Raw genomic sequence first — 22,464 nt, forward strand, 5'->3', positions numbered from 1 at the left:
AACTGCTTTTCCATGTGTGGAACAAAAAATCCACTTCCAAAGGATTGCTAAAGTGCATTGAAAGCGCATTATTCAATGTGTGTGGAAATGGCCAATATTTTGGCCTGGAGCCTAAAAGATAGTAGTGTAGGTGCCAGGCAAGCCTCAAGGGAAGGGTATTACACAAGTGATGTGCCACCACTGAAAAAGTCCTGTCTCTGGTCTTTACCTTCCTCAACTCTGCTGGCAGGGGTACAGAGATCAGGGCATGTGAGGAAGAAGGTGGGCTGGAAGGTTTGGGAGGCAGCAGTCCATGAAGTACTCTTGAAATGGAAATAAAGTGGCCTGTATGTATAGATTGCAGCTGTCAGGCCTGGCTAGGGGATTCTCTCAGACTCTCAACTTCATCCAACACCGTGGTAGGAGTTAAAAGGGTCTTTATTCAGAAAAAACTCCCTAGAAGTGCACTGATACATAGAGATTGCCCAGAATGCTGAAGTACAGTCTTCCCTGAGAGGTTTTACTCCAGTTCCCCTCCCCTAGTCCAAACAAGTCAGTTGAAGTCAGTGAAAGTCCTGCAAAAAATGCCCAGCTGAAGTTCCCACACCTGGTTCCCACACACTACAAGATGCACTGATAAAGTCTTTAGCAACGCATAGCTTCGCAAAGCATAGGCACAGTGAAGGAAGCTACGCTACAGGAAGAAAGTCCATCCTCCCCCCAGTAGACATGCATTCACAGTTATGGCAGGAGGCTGGCTTGCCTGCCTGACAGCAGCGAAGTGTTTGACTGTGTGGATCATGAAAAGCTATGAAGAGTGTTAAAGAAATGGGGGGGGGGTGCCACAATATCTGATTGTTTTGATGCACAACCTGTACTGTGGACAAGAGGCTACTGTCTGGACAGAATATGGGGAAAGAGAATGGTTTCCAATTGGCAAGGGTTTCAGACAAAGATGCATATTATCTCCCTACCTGTTCAACCTCTATACAGAGTATATCATAAGGAAAGCTGAATTAGATCTAGAAGAAGGTGGAGTGAAAACTGGTGGAAGGAACATTAACAATTTGAGATATGCAGATGACACCATGTTACTGGTAGAAAATAGTGAACGCTTCAAATGACTGATCAGGAAGATTAAAGCACTAAAGTAGTATTACAGCTGAACATCAAGAAGACAAAAGTAATGACTGCTGAGGAATTACACAATTTTAAAGTTGACAATGAGGAAATTGAAATCGTTCAAGATTTTCTATTCCTTGGCTCAATCATCAACCAAAAGGGGACTGAAATGAAGAAATCAGAAGAAGATTGAGACTTGGAAGAGCAGCTACGAGGGAGGTAGAAAAGATCCTTGAAGATAAAGATGACTCTCTGGGAACCATGATTGAGATAATCCTAACTAAGGTATTCCCCATTACTATGTATGGATGTGAAAGTTGGACAGTGAAGAAAGCTGACAGGAAGAAAATTGATTCATTTGAAATGTGCTGCTGAAGGAGAGTTTTGTGGATAACATGGACAGTCAAAAAGACAAATAAATGGATACTAGATCAAATCAAGCCTGAATTCTCCCTAGAAGCTAAAATGACGAAACTGAGGCTTTCATACTTTGGTCACATCACAATAAGACAAGATTCTCTGGAAAAGTCAATAATGCTAGGAAAAGTGGAAGGCAGTACGAAAAGAGGAAGACCTAAAATGAGATGGCTTGACTCAATAAAGAAGCCACATCCTCCAGTTTGCAGGATCTGAGCAAGTCTGTTAATGATAGGATGTTTTGAAAGTCTTTCATTCATAGGGTTGCCATAGGTTGGAGCTGACTTGATGACACATAACACACAACAACATGTATAAATAGCATATAGCACATAACATTAAAACACCATTAAAGAAACAACTGACTAATCAAGAACAGCAATGAAAATATGACAGATTAAAATCAGTGACAATGACTATATATGGAATAATAAGGGGAAACGAAAAATGTCCATATTGGCTCATCATTCAGTTTTGGGAGAATGTTGATTTGGAGGATAATATAGCAGTGGAAGGAAAAGTTATTTGTTTTCTTATGTTTACTTTTTATGTTAATGACCCAGCTGCTGTTGAGCTGAGAGGCTCTCATTATTTTCCTCTGCCTGTCTTATTGTTAGTATATGCAGGTAATGCTGAGCTGATCTTTCATAACTAGACTGATCTAAGATTACTTCTAGACAACTTTGACACACTATTTTTTTTTTACCTTGGCACCCCAAACAAAGACAGGGATTTAACTAGTTTTAGTTAAATAGCTGATCTACGCCATAACTTATTAAAATATACTAACATATTTAAAGTGTGGACTGCACCAGGGAGCCTACCAATGGTTGCCTTTGGTGAACAGATCTTCCTTGGCTCCAAACTTGGCCAGGTGGATTCCACTGGCCTTGTTTATCCTTGCCTGCACATGGAATGTGCTGAGAGGTGCCAAGTCGCATCTCCCTCCTCCTATGTGCCATAAGGCCTCCCATAAGACCTGCGATGGGCTGTATTTCTGAACACACCTTCTAGGGTGCTTGTCAATCATCTTTACATATTGAGAACAACCCACCCTATTCCTGACAAACTAATTATAGCCTAACCAAAGACCAGAGCTATTTAAAACACTGCTATTCAAGTGACATTGCAAAGCAGGTTAAAAAAAAATAAAGGTTCCCCAACAGCCAATTAGAGCAACCCTCTCAAAAAAATTCCTGCTTGACCCTAGAAATTACCGTGAAAAAGCTGAATGATCTTAAAGTGAACCTTGCAATAATAACGATTTTTTAAAAATTATAAACTTCAATTAAACAAAGTTGTAAAGGCGGTACTCTAAACTCATGAAAGTGCAACGTGCTCTACTTCACCAACTTCAATGTACAGTATAATAAAGTTCACATCCAAGAATCATACTTCTAGTACAACAAAACAGTCCTTCAGGACTGTTAACCTTAATTCACTTCTCATAAGCCATAGTCAGCACCCAGATACAGGACGGAGCTGGAGACAACTGCTGATTGCATGCTCTTGATAAAGCCTAGCCAAAGCAGGAGGATAGTGTGCTCCCTGTTGAGCGACTTTTGGTGGCTGTGGACCATCCATCGTGTGAGACTCTAGAGTTGAGCAGATTTGTGTGGAATCCTCCCATCTGGATAACCTTGGAGCTACCACCGGGTTGGACCTGCACCTTAATAAAGAAAGAGAAGTTAATTCATTAAAGTATTATCTGGGCATACTTACTTTGCAATTCCAAGTCTCTGAATAACACTCCTTACTGGCTACAAATAGCCAAAGGAAGTTGGTGAAGTAGAGCACCTTGCACTTTAGTGCGTTTAGAGTACTGCCTTTACACCCTTGTTTAATTAAAGTTTATATTTTCTAAAAAATTATTATTGCAAGGTTCACTTTAGGAACATTCAGCTTTTCCACAGTAGGTTCTTTGTAGTTGGGTTTCTGTACTCCGCAGTGCCCCTCTTGTTTGTTTACTGACCTTAGAAATTGGCAACCCACTAATCCAGTGATATCTCCAGACAGGGTGTATGGGTCAGCTACAGGCAACAAAAGCCTGTCTGAAAGGGGCATAACTTACTTACATAGCCCCTCACTACCTCTCTCCATTGGCTGTAACCTCTGCCAATGCTGCCTTGTGCCACATCTGAAAGACGGGTCCATTGCAAACAGATCCATGACCATAATGCCACAAATGCCTCATATCTATAAATGTATATTATTTTTGTGCCAGTTTAACTGGCACTGCCTCCTCAAGAGCATCTGCAGAGGAGTTGTGGCTCAGTGGCAGAGCATCTGCTTTACATGCAGAAGGTCTTAGGTTTAAGACCTGGCATCTCCAGTGATGTGGGTGATGAGGATGGCCTCCGCTTGAGACCAAGGAGAGGTGCTGCTAGTCAGATTAGAAAATACTGACCATGACAGACCAATAGTCTGATTCAGTATAAGGCAGCTTTATATGTACATCTTGGGAATTGTAATGTGATTAATTTACTGGAACTTCTTTATTGGGTAGTCCTAGCACTTGACACTGAACCACAGTTCTTATGACTAGAAAAGAAAAAGAGTCTAGTAGCACATATAAGACTTAAAAAAATGTGGTAGGGTATGAGCTTTCGTGAGTCACAGCTTACTTCTTCAGATACTGTGGCTCACAAAAGCTCATACCCTGACACAATTTTTTTTAGTCTTATAGGTGCTACTGGACTCTTGCTCTTTTCTACTGCTACAGGCAGACTAACATGGCTATCCATCTTGATCTATCACAGTTCTTGTGGTTCACCTGGGACCCTGGCTAGATCCTAATGAACACATTATATCAGCTTATTTTGCCCCAAAATCAGCCTTCATGAATAACTCCTTACAGAACCCTGAGAGTGGATGGCTCTAATGTCCTACCATGCAAAATACTCTGCAAAAAACCTAGAAGTGATGTCATCATGTCTCTCTAGGAATTGGCCTAAATTCTGTGGTAAAACTGTAGAGTTTTGGTAGTTTCTACAGAGGACTGATACTGCTTCTGGGGGAAACAATAGTTTTACCATAGAGTTTCAGATAATTCCTAGAGAAGTGTAATGTCACATGTTTGTCTAAAAGCCATGTTTTTAACTTTATTTTTCTGAGCAGTAGTGGGAAACACCAGTTGGGGATAGGATGCCCTACCCACCCCGGATGCCCCACAAACACAGGCTGGCAATCCTATACTAGGCAGCTTTGGACTGCCAGAGGTGAAGGATGGGAGGTGTCTTGCTAATTGCTATAGTAGGAGATACCCTAGCTCTCTGGATTGATTTGAATCAGTATGAATATTACTATGATGGGCAGGAATGCTTTGGTTAAGAAAATCTCTGAAGGGGAAAATGTGTTCCTTTAATGAAATTTAACAGACTCTAGTCATATTTAACGTGCTCTCCAACAGTGTTTATATACCTTGTTTTGTATTTCTAGCACTGCCAGGAATAATCAAAAACAAAACAGAATAGTTGCAGGGGATTTTTTCCTTCCTCAGAAACTGAAAAAAAATGGCCTCCAGCAAAGGACATGGGTCATTTTAAAGGACTGCCCTTGGTGAACTTTGCTATAATCAAACGTTCTTCCAAATTGCATGTGTGTAGTGACTTAAATTTGAGGTGCAAAACTTGCCTGCCACACACCCCTCCTCCCCTCCCACACACAAAAAAGCTCCAAAAAAGCCCTAGCAAGCCAGCTGGCTATTACTAATATTTATTAAAATCCCTTAGGCAGGCAAACACACAGGCCCAAAAGCAACTTTAATAATAGGCAACATACAGCACATTTTTCTTATATTGCCCTGTAATCAAATCTAAAGCTTCTGTTCGGGCTCTTTGTTTTACCTAGAGGACCTGGCTTCCAATTTAGTTGTGGCCTGCCCTAAACTGATTTTTCATTGTAATTAATGCCTCCGTTTGGCCTCAGTCGCTTACACAACTTCCCATTAGAGAGCTACAGCCATCTAGAGAGAATGTTACAAAGTTAAGTTACCTCAGGAAAAAAAAGAGGGGGGAGGGCAGCAAGTACACTGCTAAGGCTGCAGTTTTAAACTCAACCATTTTGTTAGTATGATTTGCAGGGGGAAAAATTCAATGGCTTAAGCTAGAGGTTTTCCAACTATGTTCAAGGGAAGCATTATCCTGGTTCTTAAATGAGAGAATTGGTAATGGTGGAAAAATTTCTACAAAAGACAGCATTCCTAACACTGCTCTTCTAAAATGTGCAGCTGCAGCAGAGCACTTGGTGTTTTAAGAGGGCATGCTCAATTCACAGAAGCTGTGGCGAGGGTCACTAGGCCTGGCAATATCCTGCATGCAATATCCTATACATTCTCACAGATAAAAGTCAATGTGGAGTAGTGGTTAACATGTTGGGTTTAGATTTGGGAATATATTTCCTAACTCTGGGAGGAAGGTAGAGTCTGGAGAGGGCAGGGTTTGGGGAGGGAAGCTCAGCAGGCATGTAATGCCATAGAGTTAGGAATCCCAGGTCCACCAGGGGATCCCCTTGCTTCCACCCTCTGCCCCCTGTCACCACTCACCTGGCTGATGGGGGGGCAAAAGTGGGGGAATAGGACTCCCGGGCACGTTCCCTGGGTGGCGTGATGACATCACACCTGAGAGTGATGTCATCGTACAACCATGGGAGTGCACTCAGGCTTTGTAGAAGGCTGATTTGGGTCTCTGAAGTGCGGGAGTTCCCCTGGAATCTTTACTATGAGGTCACTTCCTAGAAGTGATGTCATCATGCTGCCCTGAGAGCATGCTTGCGCAAAGTGCACATGCAAAGACTTCACAAAAGGTGAGTGGCAGCCCCCAGCCCCCTACATAGAGTCCACCCTTTGAAGCAGACATTTCTTCCAGGGGAACTGATCTCTGTAGTCCGGAGATCAGTTGTAATTCCAAGAGAATTCCAGGCCAGGCCCATATGGCAGTTGATAACTCTATTTGGGACACCAGTGTACAAAACTTCAGGCATAATGCTTACTTGGTGTCCTTATGCCAGTCACTAGATCTCAGCCTGCTCTGCCTCACAAGATGGTTGTTGTGAAGGTAAACTGGATTTGGAGAGCCCACACCTGCAGGTTGAAACAGGCCAGGCCAGGCAAGGTTTCTTACCTAGGGTAGCGAGGTCCCTCTATCCTTCCGCTGGGAGGGTTGGGGACCCAGCACTTACCTTATGCTGGCAGCATGTAGGTCTTTGTGTGTGTGTCAATTCTGGAAGTGACATCACCACGCCACCCACAAAAGCACTCCCGCACTCCACACTGGGCCAGGGGTGCCAAATCAGGCCCAAACAAAGCACAGGAAAGCTCCCACAGCCGGTGTGATGACATCACTTCCAGAAGTGATGTTGCCACGCCAGTTGGGAGTGGAACGCGTTCCTGAGGTGCCTGCCAGTGGTGGGCAACTTTTGGGAGCTTCCCCCCTCCTGCCGATTGCTGGGTGATAGGTGGACAAGGGGGCAAATTCCTGGGAGTTTCCCCGCCACTGGCAGGCACCTGGGAACTCTATTCCCATCTCGTCTCCTACCAAGCCTCAGTGTTCATCGTAGAATATTCCTTGGAATCCTCCGCAATATGCATTGTTTCCATGGCAGACGGATCAACATGGAAAGGATTCCTTGAAAGGAGGAAGCTTGACAATCACCAGCTTAAATAAATTGTGCAGCCTTTCCCCTTGGATTTTTCTCCCTTTTCTCCCTCTTTCCTCCCAATCCCTCTCTTGTTCTGGCCTGCTGCACCTATTAAAAAGTTCAGGCAAGCATCCAAATAAGGGAAAGGGGGGAGTGCTTAATTGATTTCAGAAACTGCCATTGGAACTTATTTGGGGCTAGGGTCTGCCGTGGTTAATTTTCAGCCTGTGCTGCCCATTTCCTCTGAAACACTACCTGGGGTTTAAGGTTGCTCGGCACAGGATGTTACTGGAGCCTCAGCAAACATTCAGAGAACTGTTTTCTCCACAACTAACCATTAAAGACAGTGGCACTGGGCCCAGGTTAAGATTGGACAGATGAAGCGGATAAGCCTGGCTTTTGGCTTCTCCTTTGACCTTTCCCTCTTGGCTCATCCAGCATTTTTTGTGACTTTTCTCAGTTTCTAGGCAAACAAAAGCCCACTCTCTTCGTTTTATGTTCCTCCAAACAGCGAATATAACCTGCTGCTATTTCCTGAGGTTTTTTGGGTCAAAGGCAAAGTTGTTCGAGGGCTGAGGAGCCAGCCTGTCCCAGTGGGGGTTGCACTCCTCCTGAAGGAAAAGGTTCCCAGATTGAGGTTACTGCTGGATCCTGACCTACAGTTGGAAGCCCAGATCTCCTCTTTGCCACATAGTGACTTCCGTCACCTTCGGCTGATATGCCAGCTACAGATGTTCCTCCAAAAATGTGATCTGGCCATGGCAATCCATGCTCTGATTACATCCAGGTTAGATTACTCTAATGCACTTTATATAGTATGCCTTTGGAAACAGTCTGGAAACTTCATTAACTAGGCTGTTGTCAGGGGTGGGACAGAGGCATTGTATCAGCTCAATGCTGAAAGATCTGCACTGTCTGCCATTTGTTTCCAGGCCCAATTCAAAGTGCTGATTCTTACCTTTAAAACTCTAAAGGTCTTGGGACCAGGGATCTTGAGGGACTGCCTCCTCCAATATTGTCCAGCCTGCAAGTTAAGATTTGCCTTACAAGCCCTGCTCCCTGTGCTCTCACCTTCAGAAGTGAGGCAGTGGTAATTAGAGACAGGGCATTTTCAGTTGTAGCACCTTGCTGGCATCATTGATACTTTCTTTTAGGCCCCTCAATAAGGGCTCCTGTCACAGCCCTTATTGCTCTCCACCACTCTGAGAATTGGTGAGAGAATTTTTAAAAAATTGGTGTCATTTATACCATGATGTCATTTCCAGGAAAAACTCTATGGTTTTACTGTTGAGTTTCATGCAATTCCTAGAGTGACTCGACAATTTCTAGGTTTTTCCACTTGAAAGAATTGATAGAAAGGATTCCAAACTAAGAGTCTCTCTATACAATACTTCATACACGAGGATGTTCAAGTGAATGGAGACCAGCAGTGGTGCCAGGGTTTTCAGCACCCACAGCCAGCCAGTGGGCTGGGCACCCCCGCGCATGCGCATGCACACACGCACTGGCCTGCGTGATGATGTGATGTCATCATGGGAGCGCTCGTGCCGCCGGCCCGATCACTGCGGTGGGCTGCTGGGACGGCGTGCGGGTGGCCTCCGAGCTCTCCCGCTTGGTTGCCCTGCGCCGCCGCAGATGCCTGCCCACGGCTGATGCACCCAGCCAGGGGCGTGTGCTGGCGGCGGCGGCAATGCGGGGTGGGAGGGCTAAGAGGCTGCAACTCTGTGGCGTGCGCTCCCACCCCCTGCGCCTCCTCCAGCGCCCCCTCCAGCACCCCGCACCCTGAGGCCACCACCTACCTGGCCTCAATGTGCGCACCGGCCCTGATGGAGACACAATGTTAGCTGGGAGGCGTAGTTTAAAAGCCCAAGGCTCTGTCAATTTTCCCTCTCCACAGGAGGGTAGCATGAGAAAGAGGCAAACTATATCAGTCCCAGAAGTGACATCAGTCCTCGTTAGCAATCATTGAAAACTCCACGATGTTACTGTCACTGATGTAGGGGTTTTTTAAAATATTTTTTTTAAAAATCCTCCTCTTGGGCAGTCGAGTACAAGAGGAGAATATGGCAACTGTAAGGGATCCCTGGAGGTCCCTTCCAACTCTATGATTCTATGATTCTAAGCTGTTTCTACTTGATGTGTGTAACACCTGGAAGAAGGCCTTACTTAATGACTGAGAAGGAGCAGAACATTCTGGGGCTTAAGAATAGCCTTGAGGTCAGAAAAAAACATCCCTGCTGAATGAATGGTCCAACTGGTCCAGCATCCTGTTATCCAGAATTGCCAATATGGTTGCCAGTCCACAGTGCCAAACTCTTGGGACGAATTGGGGGTGGGGCCTGGCATGCCAGCATTGTGCTGGCACACGTACATCACTTCTGATAAAAACTGGAACTGCCATATCAGACCCTCTAGCATTTTTGCAAAAACTCTAGCGCATCTGCTATTTCACTTCCTGTTCCTACCAGAAATAATGTAAACCCATCAACATTGTGCCGACGTGTTTGTTTCCCTGTTCCCATTTCTTCCCAAGAGTGCCCAAAGCACAAGGAGGCACATCTAGCTAACCAAATGCCTCTCAAAGGCCTACAAACAAGACAGGGAAGCCAAAGCCTCCTCCTGTTGTTGTCAGCTGGCCAGCATTGCTAGAAGCCTATCCTTCAAAAATAGATCCAATTTCAAATTATGCTGCGCCACTGCTAGAGTCATCTCAGGTGATCAGACTCTGGTCTGGAGAACACTCAGAAGCCCTCTAAAAGTTAGTTTCCTAAAGGAATGGAATGCAAGTTTTGTCGTAATCATTTTCACCTGTTGCTAGCAGGCCAAGCATGAATGGTTAAAAATCTCAACAAATACGGCTGCTGTAGCACCAGGCATTCTGTGCACTTAAAGCAAGCTTCAGTTTCCATAGGATCAGTATGCCATATAGCATATATTAAGAGAGAAACCTTGCCCCATGTATTGGGTCTTTAATGTCACCACTCTTGTGACATTTTGATGTAACGTTGAATCATTAAAAAAAAATAATGCTACCACCTTTCACTGCTACACTAGTTACAGCAATATAATCCAGTGGGAAGATGTTAACGACTTTCTTAATGTCAGCATAAACAACAACAGTAATCACTATTTTCAGTTTACTAGTAAGAGTTATTTTACAAGACTGCTGTCTGGAAAGGTCCTTGTTCTTTTCATTTGCTCTCTTTTTCTTTTCATCAGTGTTCATCCATTTTCTTCAGTTCACCATTTTTAGTAAGGGTCAGTGAAGGGGAGATCTGGAATAGGGTTGCCAACTGCAAGGTGGAGCCTGGAGTTCTCCAGGAATTTCGACTGATCTCCAGACTACAGAGATCAGTTCCCCTGGAGCAAATGGCAGGAAATGACATCAGAGGCAGCATTGGACAATGGCATAACATCACTTCCAGGGAAACACCAGAAGTGACATCCACCTCTCTAAGAATTGCTGGAATCTCTGTGATAAAACCATAGAATTTCTGATGATTCCTAGAGTGGACTGAATATAAGAAGAAGCCAGCTGGATCAGACCAGATGTCCATCTAATCTAACGGTCCATCTAATCCAGCATCCTGTCTCTCACAGTGGCCATCCAGTTACTCTGGAACGCCAACAACAGGGCAAAGAAGACAAGGCCTTCCCCCTTATGTTGCCTCCTGGCACTGGTACTCAGAACTTTAGTGGTGGAAAGTGCCATCAAGTCATCTTACTTATGGTGAGACCCAGGTGGGTTTTTCAAGGCAAGAGACTAACAGAGGTGGTTTGCTATTGCCTGCTTCTGCAACCCTGGTCTTTGTTGGAAGTCTCCCATCCAATTAATAACCAAGGCCAACCCTGCTTACCTTCCAAGATCTGACAAGATTGGGCTTGCCTGGGCTATCCAGGTCAGGGCACTCAAAGGTTCACTGCCTCTGAACATGGAGGTTTCCTTTAGTCACCATGGCTAGTAGCCACTGATAGACCTATCATCTCTGAATCTGTCAAATCCCCCTTTAAAGTTGTTAATGCCTGTGGCCATCACTACATCCTATGTCAGTGAATCTCACATTTTAATTACTTGTCATGTAAAGAAGTATTCCTTTTTGTCTGTCCTGAATCCACTGTCCATCACCTTTATTGGATGTCCCCAAGTTCTAGTATTTTGAGAGAAGTTAAAATAATTTTGTCCATTGTGCATAGCTTAATCATTTGATTGTCCTCTTTTGTACTTTTTCCACGTCCAGAGCCAACATCCAGCATGTGAGAGACTACTTCCAAGTAGCCAATGATAAAACAATCTTCTCCAAACTCCAAACTCTACTCACCAGATTCAGCAGTGGCAAAAGTTTCCAGTGGGCCAAGAAACCAGCAGCAGATATGGGATGGGCCCAGGGGCCAGCAGCAAGCTTCCCCCATGCTTGCTGGTATTGTAAGCAGCCAGGTATTGGAGAATGGTGTTATCATGCAAAGCCACAGAAAAGAAGGAGAATATGCTGCATCATAGAATCAGCCCAGAACTAACATTCCACCAGAGAATTACCTGAAGACTATGTCCAACCAGAGAATTGCCCCAGAGTCAACACTGTACCAGAGAATCACCCACCCACCAGCTAGTAAGGATCTAGAGGGAGGCAGGCTGGGACAGGGCGAGGGCTACAACATGTGCTATAACCCCTAGATCAGGCAGTACAACATGTTGTTGGAGCAGTATCCAAAGGAGGGACTGGGGCTGATGACTAAGGGAATAAAAACTATGGACTGCCTTGACTATGGACTGGAGGATGGACTGTCTTGACTATGACAGGCAGTCCTCCAGAGAAAAGAGAGCAACCAGGAGGCATGCAACTGACCCCGTATTACTGCATCTGAGACCAGGAGAGATCCCTGTGGATGTCCCACCAAGACACTGAAAGGTTGGGAGGAGGCCCACTAGTTTATATACCATATACTTATAATTAGGATTTTTTGTTCCAATTTGTGTTACCTTACATTTACTCACATTCAACTACATTTGCCCCATTGTGGCCCACTCATCCAATCTGTGGAGATATTCCTGGAGCTCTTTTCAGTTGGCCTTGGTTTCACCATCCTGAATATATGTGTGTCATCAGCAAATCTGGTCACTACATTGCTCACCCCCAATTCCAGACCATTTTAAAACAAATTAAATAGCACCAACCCTACCACCAATCCTTGTGGGACCCCACAGCTTACTTTCCTCCAGTGCAAGAACTCCCCATTGATTCCTTCTCTTTGCTTATTCTTGTTTAATCAATTTATAATACATAAAAGGACCCATCCTCTTATACCATAATTGCTAAGTTTATTCAGGGAGTCTTTGGTGAGGAACCTTGTCAAAAGCCTTTTGAATGTCCAAGTATATAATGACTACTGATTCACTGTTACACACCCAGCTATTTACGGGACACCACTGACTTCCTCAGGAAAATACAGTCCATTGACAACCTACCTGATGACACCATCCTAGCAACCATGGATGTGGAGGCCTTGTACACCAATATCCCACATGCAGATGGACTACTAGCCATAGGGAATACTATCCCGGACAAAACCACAGCACACCTCACCACTGAACTTTGTCACTTCGTACTCACTCACAATTACTTCGAATTTGGTGACAACTTATATCTACAGATTAATGGCACAGCCATGGGCACACGCATGGCACCACAATATGCTAACATATTCATGGCGGACTTGGAACAATGCTTCCTCAGCTCCCATCCACTGGAACCACTACTATACTTAAGATTCCTGGATGACATCTTCATCATTTGGACCCATGGGAAGGAAGCTCTTGAGAGATTTCATCAAGACTTCAATAACTTTCACCCTACTATCAACCTAAGCCTGGACCACTCTACACAACAGGTACGCTTCCTGGACACCACTGTACAACTACATAATGGACGAATAAATACCACCTTATACCGGAAACCAACAGACCGATACTCATATCTACATGCCTCCAGCTACCACCCTAAACATACCACTCGGTCTATTGTCTACAGCCAAGCCTTACGTTACAACCGTATCTGCTCCTATGCTCTCGACCGAGACTCACACTTAAGAGATTTACAACAAGCATTTTTGAGACTACAGTACCCACCAAATGAAGTGAAGAAACAAATCAACAGGGCCAGACTAGTACCCAGAAACAGTCTGCTCCAGGACAAACCTAAAGGAACTAACAACAGAACATCACTGGTTGTCACCTATAGCTCCCAGCTCAAACCCATCCAACGTATCATCAGTGAGCTACAACCCATCCTGGAAAATGATACCTCTCTCTCAGAAGCCCTGGGTGGAAGACCTTTCCTTGCCTACAGACAGCCCCCCCAACCTTAAACAACTTCTCACTCACAACCATGAATCGGCCAGCAGAGTCACCAGCACAGGTACCAGGCCCTGCAACAGACCCAGATGCCAGCTCTGCCCCTATATCTACCCAGGGAATACAATTACAGGACACAATGGCATCAACTACACTGTCTCTGGCTCTTACAGCTGCTCATCCTCCAACCTGATATATGCCCTCATGTGCCAACAATGTCCTTCTGCTCTGTACATTGGACAAACCAGCCAACCTTTACGTAAAAGAATAAATGGACACAAATCTGACATTAGAAATGGAAATGTCCAGAAACCAGTGGGAGAACACTTCAATCTACCAGGACATTCCATCAAAGACTTAAAGGTCATTGTAGTTCAACAGAAACCTTTCAAAAACAAAATCCAACGGGAGGCTGCTGAACTGGAATTCATATGCAAATTTGACTCTGTCAAGCTGGGACTGAATAGGGACTATGAATGGTTATCACATTACCACAGGTAACAGATTTCCTTTACAGAGGTGGGGTCTGGGGGAGCTCAGTGGCACCTGGCGTGGGCTTTCGGGAGCCACAGATCTCTTTGTCAGATGCATCTGGCAGGGAGAGCTGTGGTTATCGAAGGCCCATACTGCATTGGAATTGGATGGTCTAGCTGTTTGGCTTCTACAAACTAACAGGGCAAACTCCTTTGAAGCCAACTGATACACACACTAAAAGGAGATGTTTACATATACTAGCAAAGGAATGTTTTGATTGCTCCCTCCCCCTCCCCCCCTAATTGCCTCTTCTCTCTCCTGCTCTTCTGTATTTGACCAGTCTCTGTATCAGGCATCTGACGAAGAGAACTTGATTCTCGAAAGCTTATGCTACAATAAAATTGGTTAGTCTTAAAGGTGCTACTGGACTCCTTTTTATTTTGCTACCACAGACTAACACGGCTAACTCCTCTGCAACTGTTACCTACATATTTGTTTACTTTCCCAAAGAACTTCAAAGATTGCTGAGGCAAGACTTTCTTTGCAGAAGCCATGTTGATTTTCCTTCAGCAGGCTTTGTTCCGCTATGTGTATAATAATTCTATCTTTGATTATAGTTTCTATTAATTTGCCTGGGACAAATTTTAGGCTAACTGACTTGTAATATGCTGATTCTCTTCTGTACCCTTTTTTAAAAATCAGTATAACATTTGCTACTCTCTGGTCTTCTGGTACAGTGGCTGATTTTATGATAATTAAAATACAGGTTATTTAATGATAATTAAAAGAGAGGTTAGTTTATTCTCACCTATGTGCTATGCTCAGTCTAGGTTCTGGCAAATGATATGCGGACACATCTCTTTGGTTGGAATGGCCACAACTTTATTGATTACAGCCAGATTGGAGCACTGACCAGGCATATGGGCAACTGATCCTCATTGGCATTGGAAGGCCCCTTGCTGTCTGATGCATCACACTCCGGCCCAATGCTGGCCACACAGATGGCAAGTGTTATTCTGCCTCCAGCCCATGCTGGCTGGTCCTTGCCTCCCAGTCTGTGGGGTGAGCCACACAAATGCATAACTCACCCCTCCCCTGGATCTGGCCCAATACCTCAAAACCGCTGAAGCCCTAACGTTGTGACAGCCCACTGGCAGCCCTTAAAGAGTGGTGGGTGGGTGGGAAAGCATCTTGCTCCTGCTGATCCAGTGCTGGATTGGTGCCAACCACATTGCCAGCCTGGAAGAGAACCTCCTGCACTCCTCCTCTTCCTTCGGTGCCCACACCTCCACCGCAGCCTGGCACTGGGCACCAACACAGCCCACGGTGAGCCTGCGAGCTTACATTATCACTCTCACATTTGAGTTTCCTAAGAATCCTAACAGCTATGCCTTCAGGACCTAGAAACTTACTGGTTTTTAATTTCCCCAGTAAGTCTAGAACATCATCTCTTGTCATATTAATTTGTCTTCATTTTTCATACTCCCTTCTGGAAAATCGTGGCAGTGGCGTGGCTACATGCCCCACACATTCCACAGTGAATACAGATACAAAGAATTTATTGAGCTTCTCTGGCTTCTCTCCATCTTTCTTTAGCAATCTTTTTATTCCTTGGTCATCTAAAGGCCCATCTGCTTCTCTGGCTGGTTTCCTGCTCTGCATATATTTAAAGAAATTCTGATTGTTTGTTTTTCCTCTAAGTGATATCATGACAATACTGATGACTATTTTTTTTTTACATTATTCTTCTTCCATCGGTGGGAACCTGGAGATTCTATCCCTGGAGGAAATGTCAGTTTCAGAGGATGGACTCAATGGCATCAAATCTCCATGGAGCTTCCTCCCTTTCCCAAGCTCTGCCATCTCCAGGCACCACCTCAAAATCTCAAGGAATCTCCCAAGCCATAGATGGCAATCCTGTTGTGGAACATGCCTTTCTTCCCATGTGCACTTTTTTTCAGGAACAGCATACTTGCATTGACCTTTGGTGTATCCCCTGGATCCAAACTGATTAATTAGAACATATATGACATGTATTTTCAATCTCTTTGCCTTTCTTGTGGCAACAAGGGCCACTAGGATGGTGTGAGGAATAAAATTATAGTATAATGACCATTCTTCAGTTGGAAAGACTCTGCAATGTAATTATTGAGGTTTAATCTGCCAGAACATGAATTTGGGTACAACATGGTTCTTTGAAAGCCTTTCCCCAGGTTGGAGCTTCCCTATTAGGCTTTGCAAATTTTCTCTAAATTGTCACAAAAATCATGTGGAGTACTATTGCCTTAGTGAGTGTATATCACTTACAGTTATTTGCTGGAAGTGACATTGTGAACGTTGGTATGACTTAGCGTTTCATGCCCATTTTCCACTCACTGCCCCACTTAGCAGTGTTGGGCAAAGCAAGCAAAAGGTGGGATTCCATTTCTAACTGCCTAAAGTAGGGTTGCTAGGCCTCCCGGTATGTATGGTAGCCATTTTGTCTCAAAGGGGCGACTTGGTGTATGTGGTTGCCAGACTCTCAGTACCTTGTGACTGTAAAAACTGAAAAGGGAACAAGTTTTCTTCAAGAAAAGACTGATTGACTCTTTGGATTCCTTATGCAAATCATTTGCATCACTTGGAATAATCTACGGTGAAGACCCCATTGTGGTAGTATATTGTTGTACGTATCACACTGTAGCATCAATTATGTGGGTTGATCTTTGGGGGGGGGGTATGATCAATCATTTTTAGTAGGGACTGAAACAGAAAACCTTTTGGTGTCTTGCAGTTCTGCTTCTGTATCTAATAGTGCAGCAGTGGCAGTTAGTTAATATAGAGATATTATAAATGTTTCTGTTTAATGGTTGTTGTGGGTTTTCTGGGCTGTATTGCCGTGGTCTTGGCATTGTAGTTCCTGACATTTCGCCAGCAGCTGTGGCTGGCATCTTCAGAGGTGTAGCACCAAAAGACAGAGATCTCTCAGTATCACAGTGTGGAAAAGATGTTGGCAGGTCATTTCCACACTGTGACACTGAGAGATCTCTGTCTTTTGGTGCTACACCTCTGAAGATGCCAGCCACAGCTGCTGGCGAAACGTCAGGAACTACAATGCCAAGACCACGGCAATACAGCCAGGAAAACCCACAACAACCATCGTTCTCCGGCCGTGACAGCCTTTCTGTTTAATGTTTGTATTTTAATCTGTTGTCACTTGTCTTGGTTCCCTATATGAGGGAGAACAGCAACTTAGAAATGTTTTAATAAAGTGAATAAATTTGGATAGGCTCAACAGGGATATGAGAATAAAGCAGGCACCAAAGTTCATGTCATATATTGACAGCTACAAAAACTATGTGGTGCAGTGTCTGAGACAGTGTGTGAAAAGGGAGGTGGCAGCTTGCTCAGAGGCTTAGTGAGGGCAGCAGTCCAGTGTGCCTGTGCCTAGAAGTAATTGAAGCTGCCTTATACTGAGTCAGAGCACTGATCCATCTAAACCAGAACTGCTCACTCTGCCCACAAATAACTCTCCAAGGCCTCTGACAGCTTTCTCATCACCTGCTACAGATACCCTTTAACTGCAGATTAGGGTAACCAACCTCAAGGTGGGGGGCTTGGAGTTCTTCTGGAATTAAAAATGATCTCCAGATGGCAGAGATCCATTTCCTTGGTGGAAATGGCAGGTTTGGTGGATCGACTCTCTGTCATCACATACCCATTGAGCTTCCTCCCCAAACTCCATCCTCTGGTGGCACCCCCAAACCCTGGAATTACTTAAACTGGAGTTGGCAACATTAGTATAGATGCCAGGGACTGAACCTGGGATTATCCGCATGTAAAACATGTCCTATATCACTGTGATATGGACCCTCCCAAACACTGTCTACTCATGAGTTTGAAGCTCATGAGGGAGAGAAGGTCCTGAGGATGATTGAAAGAACAGTACAAACTCTGAACTGTCAGGATCAATCCCAAACTTCCAGTTTATGTACCTTCAAGCAGTCAACTTGACTGATTTTTCCTCTTAAATGAAAATCACATACAACATTATGATCCTTTCTTATTTCAAGTCACTTTCCATTTCTGTTTCAATTATAGTCTCCGTGATCCAATCTCTATCTTATTTTGGTAGTTGTAAAAATGTAAGACTGTTTAGAAATATTTTTTTTAAAACATCACAGGGTGAACAATAACAACAGGAGCAAGACACATGAAAAAAATCTCCACAAACTTTTGTCCACGGTTTCAAAAGAAACGTCTTTCGGCTAGATTCGTCTACATTAAACTGGTCATGACCTTCCAGGTGTATTTAAGGTTGAAGTGTTTCCTGGACCATTTAAAGCTACTCTGCCTGGCTCATGTGACCTGCTTGACATCAAGAGATGGGGCTTTTAAGAACGTAGCCACCTTGTCAATGGAACAGAGGTCACTAATAGCCTGCCTTGGGCTTCAAATGGGTCGCGTTCGGATTGCTAGCCCCATACAAAAGAAGAAAAAAGAGAGGAAGCAAGACTGAGAAGGGGTGAGGAGGAGACGGGGGTAATTATCATCCCCCCCCCCCACAGTCGTCTCTGCAGTCTCAGAGTTATGCTCCGTGTCACTTTGTTAATGTGCTTGCATCTAGGGAGACACATAATGCTCCTCTCAGCCCTGTTTATTAGCGAGATCCATTTGCGCAAGGCCCTTTCCTTTCATGCCACAATGTGAATGTGCTTTGATAGCAAATAATTACTCTAGTCCTTTTGACATGGAGGATCCACAGGCTGCCCTAGTTAAGCCAGTAATTAGCTTGTCCTCCTTTTTTATTATTATTGAGAAACTACAAATTATCCTTGTATGAGTACTGGCCATTCCAACCCACCCCCCTTTCTCTCTCTCTCTCTCTCTCTCTCTCTCTCTCTCCCCTATTCTGCACTCTCTCTCTTTCTCTCTCTCATATCTCTCAGCACTTTGGATAAGCGGAATGCAGCTGCACCCGAACAAGATAAAGCTTCTCCATCAAGATGATGAACAATTTGGATGAAGAGCCTTCGAGATGAAGACAAAAGCTGAAGAAGTGAAGCTGATACAACCCCGGACAGCTAAAGAATGCCGCAGCCTGCAGATGAATAGCCCTCATTTGTGGATATACAGATTTTCCATGATGAATAAAAACGGAGTGTAGGTCACAATAAATAAACTTTTTTCTCTTCTTCTCTTCCCCCACCCCACCCCACCCTGCTTTAAATAATAATTCAGGTTCCCCGGCACCAAGCAGCTGTAAATTGAAGGTTGTGCTTAGTTTTCGTAAGTCTCAGAGGGAATAATTAAGCTAAGCTCATATTGTTTGATATATTAGGGTAATGATGAGCCGGTATAATCTAGCTTGTTCGTTATTTTAGGGGAGGTTTTTTTCATTATCTTTGTGGTTCTTTTAAGATTGCAAGTTAAATGTTGACAATAGCATTTTGGAAACAAGCTTGCATTCTATTTTGGCTTGCCTGAAACAAATTCTGATATCATTTAATTAAAGTAAGAACTTCCGTTCTGGAGGGGGGGGTGGCAGTGTTGGGGAGGCAGTGCAAAGGTAAAAATATCCATATTATCTGATGGAGCCTGACATGACCACTTCAAATCTGCTAATATCTTTTGCTCATTGGTGGAAGATAATTAGACTGGGCTGTCTCCATTATCAATTGAGTCTATCATTAACCTCCTCAAACTTCAGTGCCAGTATTTCTTGGCTACATTTTTGGAAAAGGCAGCATGTAATTTTTTTTCAAAATTTACACCAAAGATCAGTGTGCAAACAAATCATTTTTGAAATCTCCTGTTCAGGAAGCTTGCTACTGATTCTTATGATGGACTGATTTCTTGTTAGACAGGATTTCAAAATGGCCATAAGTAATTTCAGGCTAGTCCAGCTCAGATCTTTCAATGGACTTGCCAAAAAGTAGCATTGCAGATTCAGAATAATTATACATCAAAATGTATGCCATAATACAATTATCCAAATAATTAATTTAAATGTTATTTTGCATCCTAGCTAAAGTGAAATAGACCAGCCAGCTTGCTGTTGCAGGAAACAAGGCAATTCCCTATTTGAATGTCCCATTGAAGTTATTTGAATGTCCCATTCAAATAGCTGACAGCCTTCCTATTGCACCTAGCACCAAGCTGAGTGTATCACCATTTCCCATTGAAAGAGGCTTACTATTCCACACAATACCAAGCCGGTCTTTTTTCCTGTTGTAGAAGATAGGATGAATTGTGCAATCCCCTATAGAAGTCATCACTTTTTTCCTAATAACAAGTAGAAAACCTACAGCTATATTCAGGACATTTGTGCCGAACTACAAAGATACAATTTTCACTCCTGGAAATGAAAATTATTGCATCCACAGATATTACCAGCAGCCAGTATATTTAGCATCCAAATAGATCTATCTATCCATCCACTTTTATTTCACCCTTTCAAGGATCTCAGGGTAGAGTACATAGTTCTCCTTCTCAATTTTGCTCTCACTACAAACTTGAAAGTTAAGTCAGACTGAGAGAAAGCCAAGGTCACACAATGAGTTTCAGGGAAGAACAGGAATTTGATCCCAGACCTTCCCATGTCCTACCACAACACTGTAAGCAGTGCACTGCACTGCACTGACACTGTGGATAGGGCTGTTGCCTTCTTACCAGCAAGCAAAAAGCAATGGCTGGAATATCAGACCAGAATCAAATCCATGTTCTGCCATGAAATTCACTGGTAACTTTGGGCCAGTCATTCTCTCTCACCCTAACTTACCTCACAAAGTTGTTATCAGAATAACTTAGAGATGTGAAGACTAAATGCCCATGGCTTCTTGGAGGAAGGGAAGGATTAAAATGTGCTTTAAAAAAAACAGAAGAAAGCCTCCTTCAAATTGTCTTCTACAGCTTACAGCAGTGCACTTCCTTTGTGAAACAAGACTGTTCTGTGATTTTGCTCTTGCAGTAGTCAGCCAATAGTGTTAAAACCTACACCGGAGTGGGAAACATTCTCTCGTCTTCATTTAGAAAGCTCATAAACTTTTCCTAAAGGGATGCTTCCAAATTTCTCTTCTTGGATTTTCAAGTTTTAAATTACCTGATCTTTTTTCCAGTGTTTTAGAGATCTTCCATTTTTTGTCAGTTTTTGTTTGTTTGTTTTAATCTGGATTTTGTTCAGAGCATAATTTCCCAGAGCTCATGCTTTCCTATCCTCTAAGTTACTGATGTGCATATGTACTTTAAAAAAACACTGCAAAATAATCTTGATGTTATTGTACATACAGTTGTACATTGATACTTTGCTAAAGCACAGGAGTGCAGGTGGAAATCTGTAAGACACCTTACAAAAAAGATAATACTTGTATGAAGTTTTTTTTTGCAGTGTTTTATCCATGTGCACATGCACATTTGTAGCATGTGGTGAAAGAGATGCCAGAGGACAGTTGGCAAAATGGAAGTCATAATGCCCCCCCACAACATTCTAGAATTCTGAGAGCAGGATTATGTTCCTTCAACAAGATTTCCCCTATGTATTTATTTATTTCTAGTTCACTTTCCCTGCAAGCCGGCTCAGAGCAGAGTACAACAAATAACAGTTTAGTTTAAAACCAACTAAAAACATCAATAAAAAAAGCAATTTCTAAAAGGCAGCAGCGGCACATATATTGCATGACCCAGCAATAGACATGGGCACAAATTGAAATACGAAGCAAATTTCAACATGAAATGGGCCGTTTCGTGTGTTGCGAAACAGCGTTCTGTGGGGCCACGGTTATCATGAAATTATCACAAAATTCGCAACTTTTTAACCTGTTTCATTAGTTTCATGAATGATTCGTAATTGCAGACACACTGGTGCTGATCCATTGATTCCCTAGGCAACAATGGGCCCAGACCTTTTGTTGCCATTGGAAACCCAAATCGTAGCCCACTTACCCTTGATTGGCAGCTCTCCTAGCCATCTGGAGAGCTTCCATTCTGCTCTATACAGCCTGCCCCAATCTATTGTCTATTTAGTATATTTATAAATGTATATCAGAGAATAATGCTACACACTTCAAAAAATATTCACCAAATATCCACTTGTCCAGATAATATTCTCCTACAAAATCAAAATTTGAGGAGAATTTTGGAACAAATTTGTTTCAGCTCTACAGTGTATTGCCCTTTGGGTTTTCAGTTTCAAAGATCACAGTGATTATTCAGTGACATAGGCTGCCTCCTTATGGAGGTATTTTCTACCTTAGCTCCCAAATAAGAGCACTTTTGTTTTGGAGCTTTCATAGGATATCAAGTTGTAATTGTACCGTTTCCATGTTCTCCCATACTATTTCTCATATCCTCTTTCCTCTGATTTTTTTTAGAGAGAACACACTCCAAGCATATCAGCATGCCATCTGGAAGGAATGGTGCATATTTTCCTACCCTGCAAAGCTCCATCCCACCTTGTTGCCATGTTCCCACAGTCAGTCCCATGTAGGCACCATTTGCACAGGGTTTTT

The 22,464-nt window shown here is 43.5% G+C and overlaps 1 non-coding gene across 1 annotated transcript; it reads left to right on the forward strand.

Annotated features, from left to right (window-relative positions):
* Positions 1–3,778: 3,778 nt before the first annotated feature.
* On the forward strand, positions 3,779–3,850 carry TRNAV-UAC (transfer RNA valine (anticodon UAC)). Its single transcript has one exon. It is a non-coding gene; the product is annotated as a tRNA-Val (tRNA).
* The last annotated feature ends 18,614 nt before the right edge of the window (positions 3,851–22,464 follow it).

Source organism: Eublepharis macularius, chromosome 1, assembly GCF_028583425.1.
Source record: "Eublepharis macularius isolate TG4126 chromosome 1, MPM_Emac_v1.0, whole genome shotgun sequence".
Classification (NCBI taxonomy): Eukaryota; Metazoa; Chordata; class Lepidosauria; order Squamata; family Eublepharidae; genus Eublepharis; species Eublepharis macularius.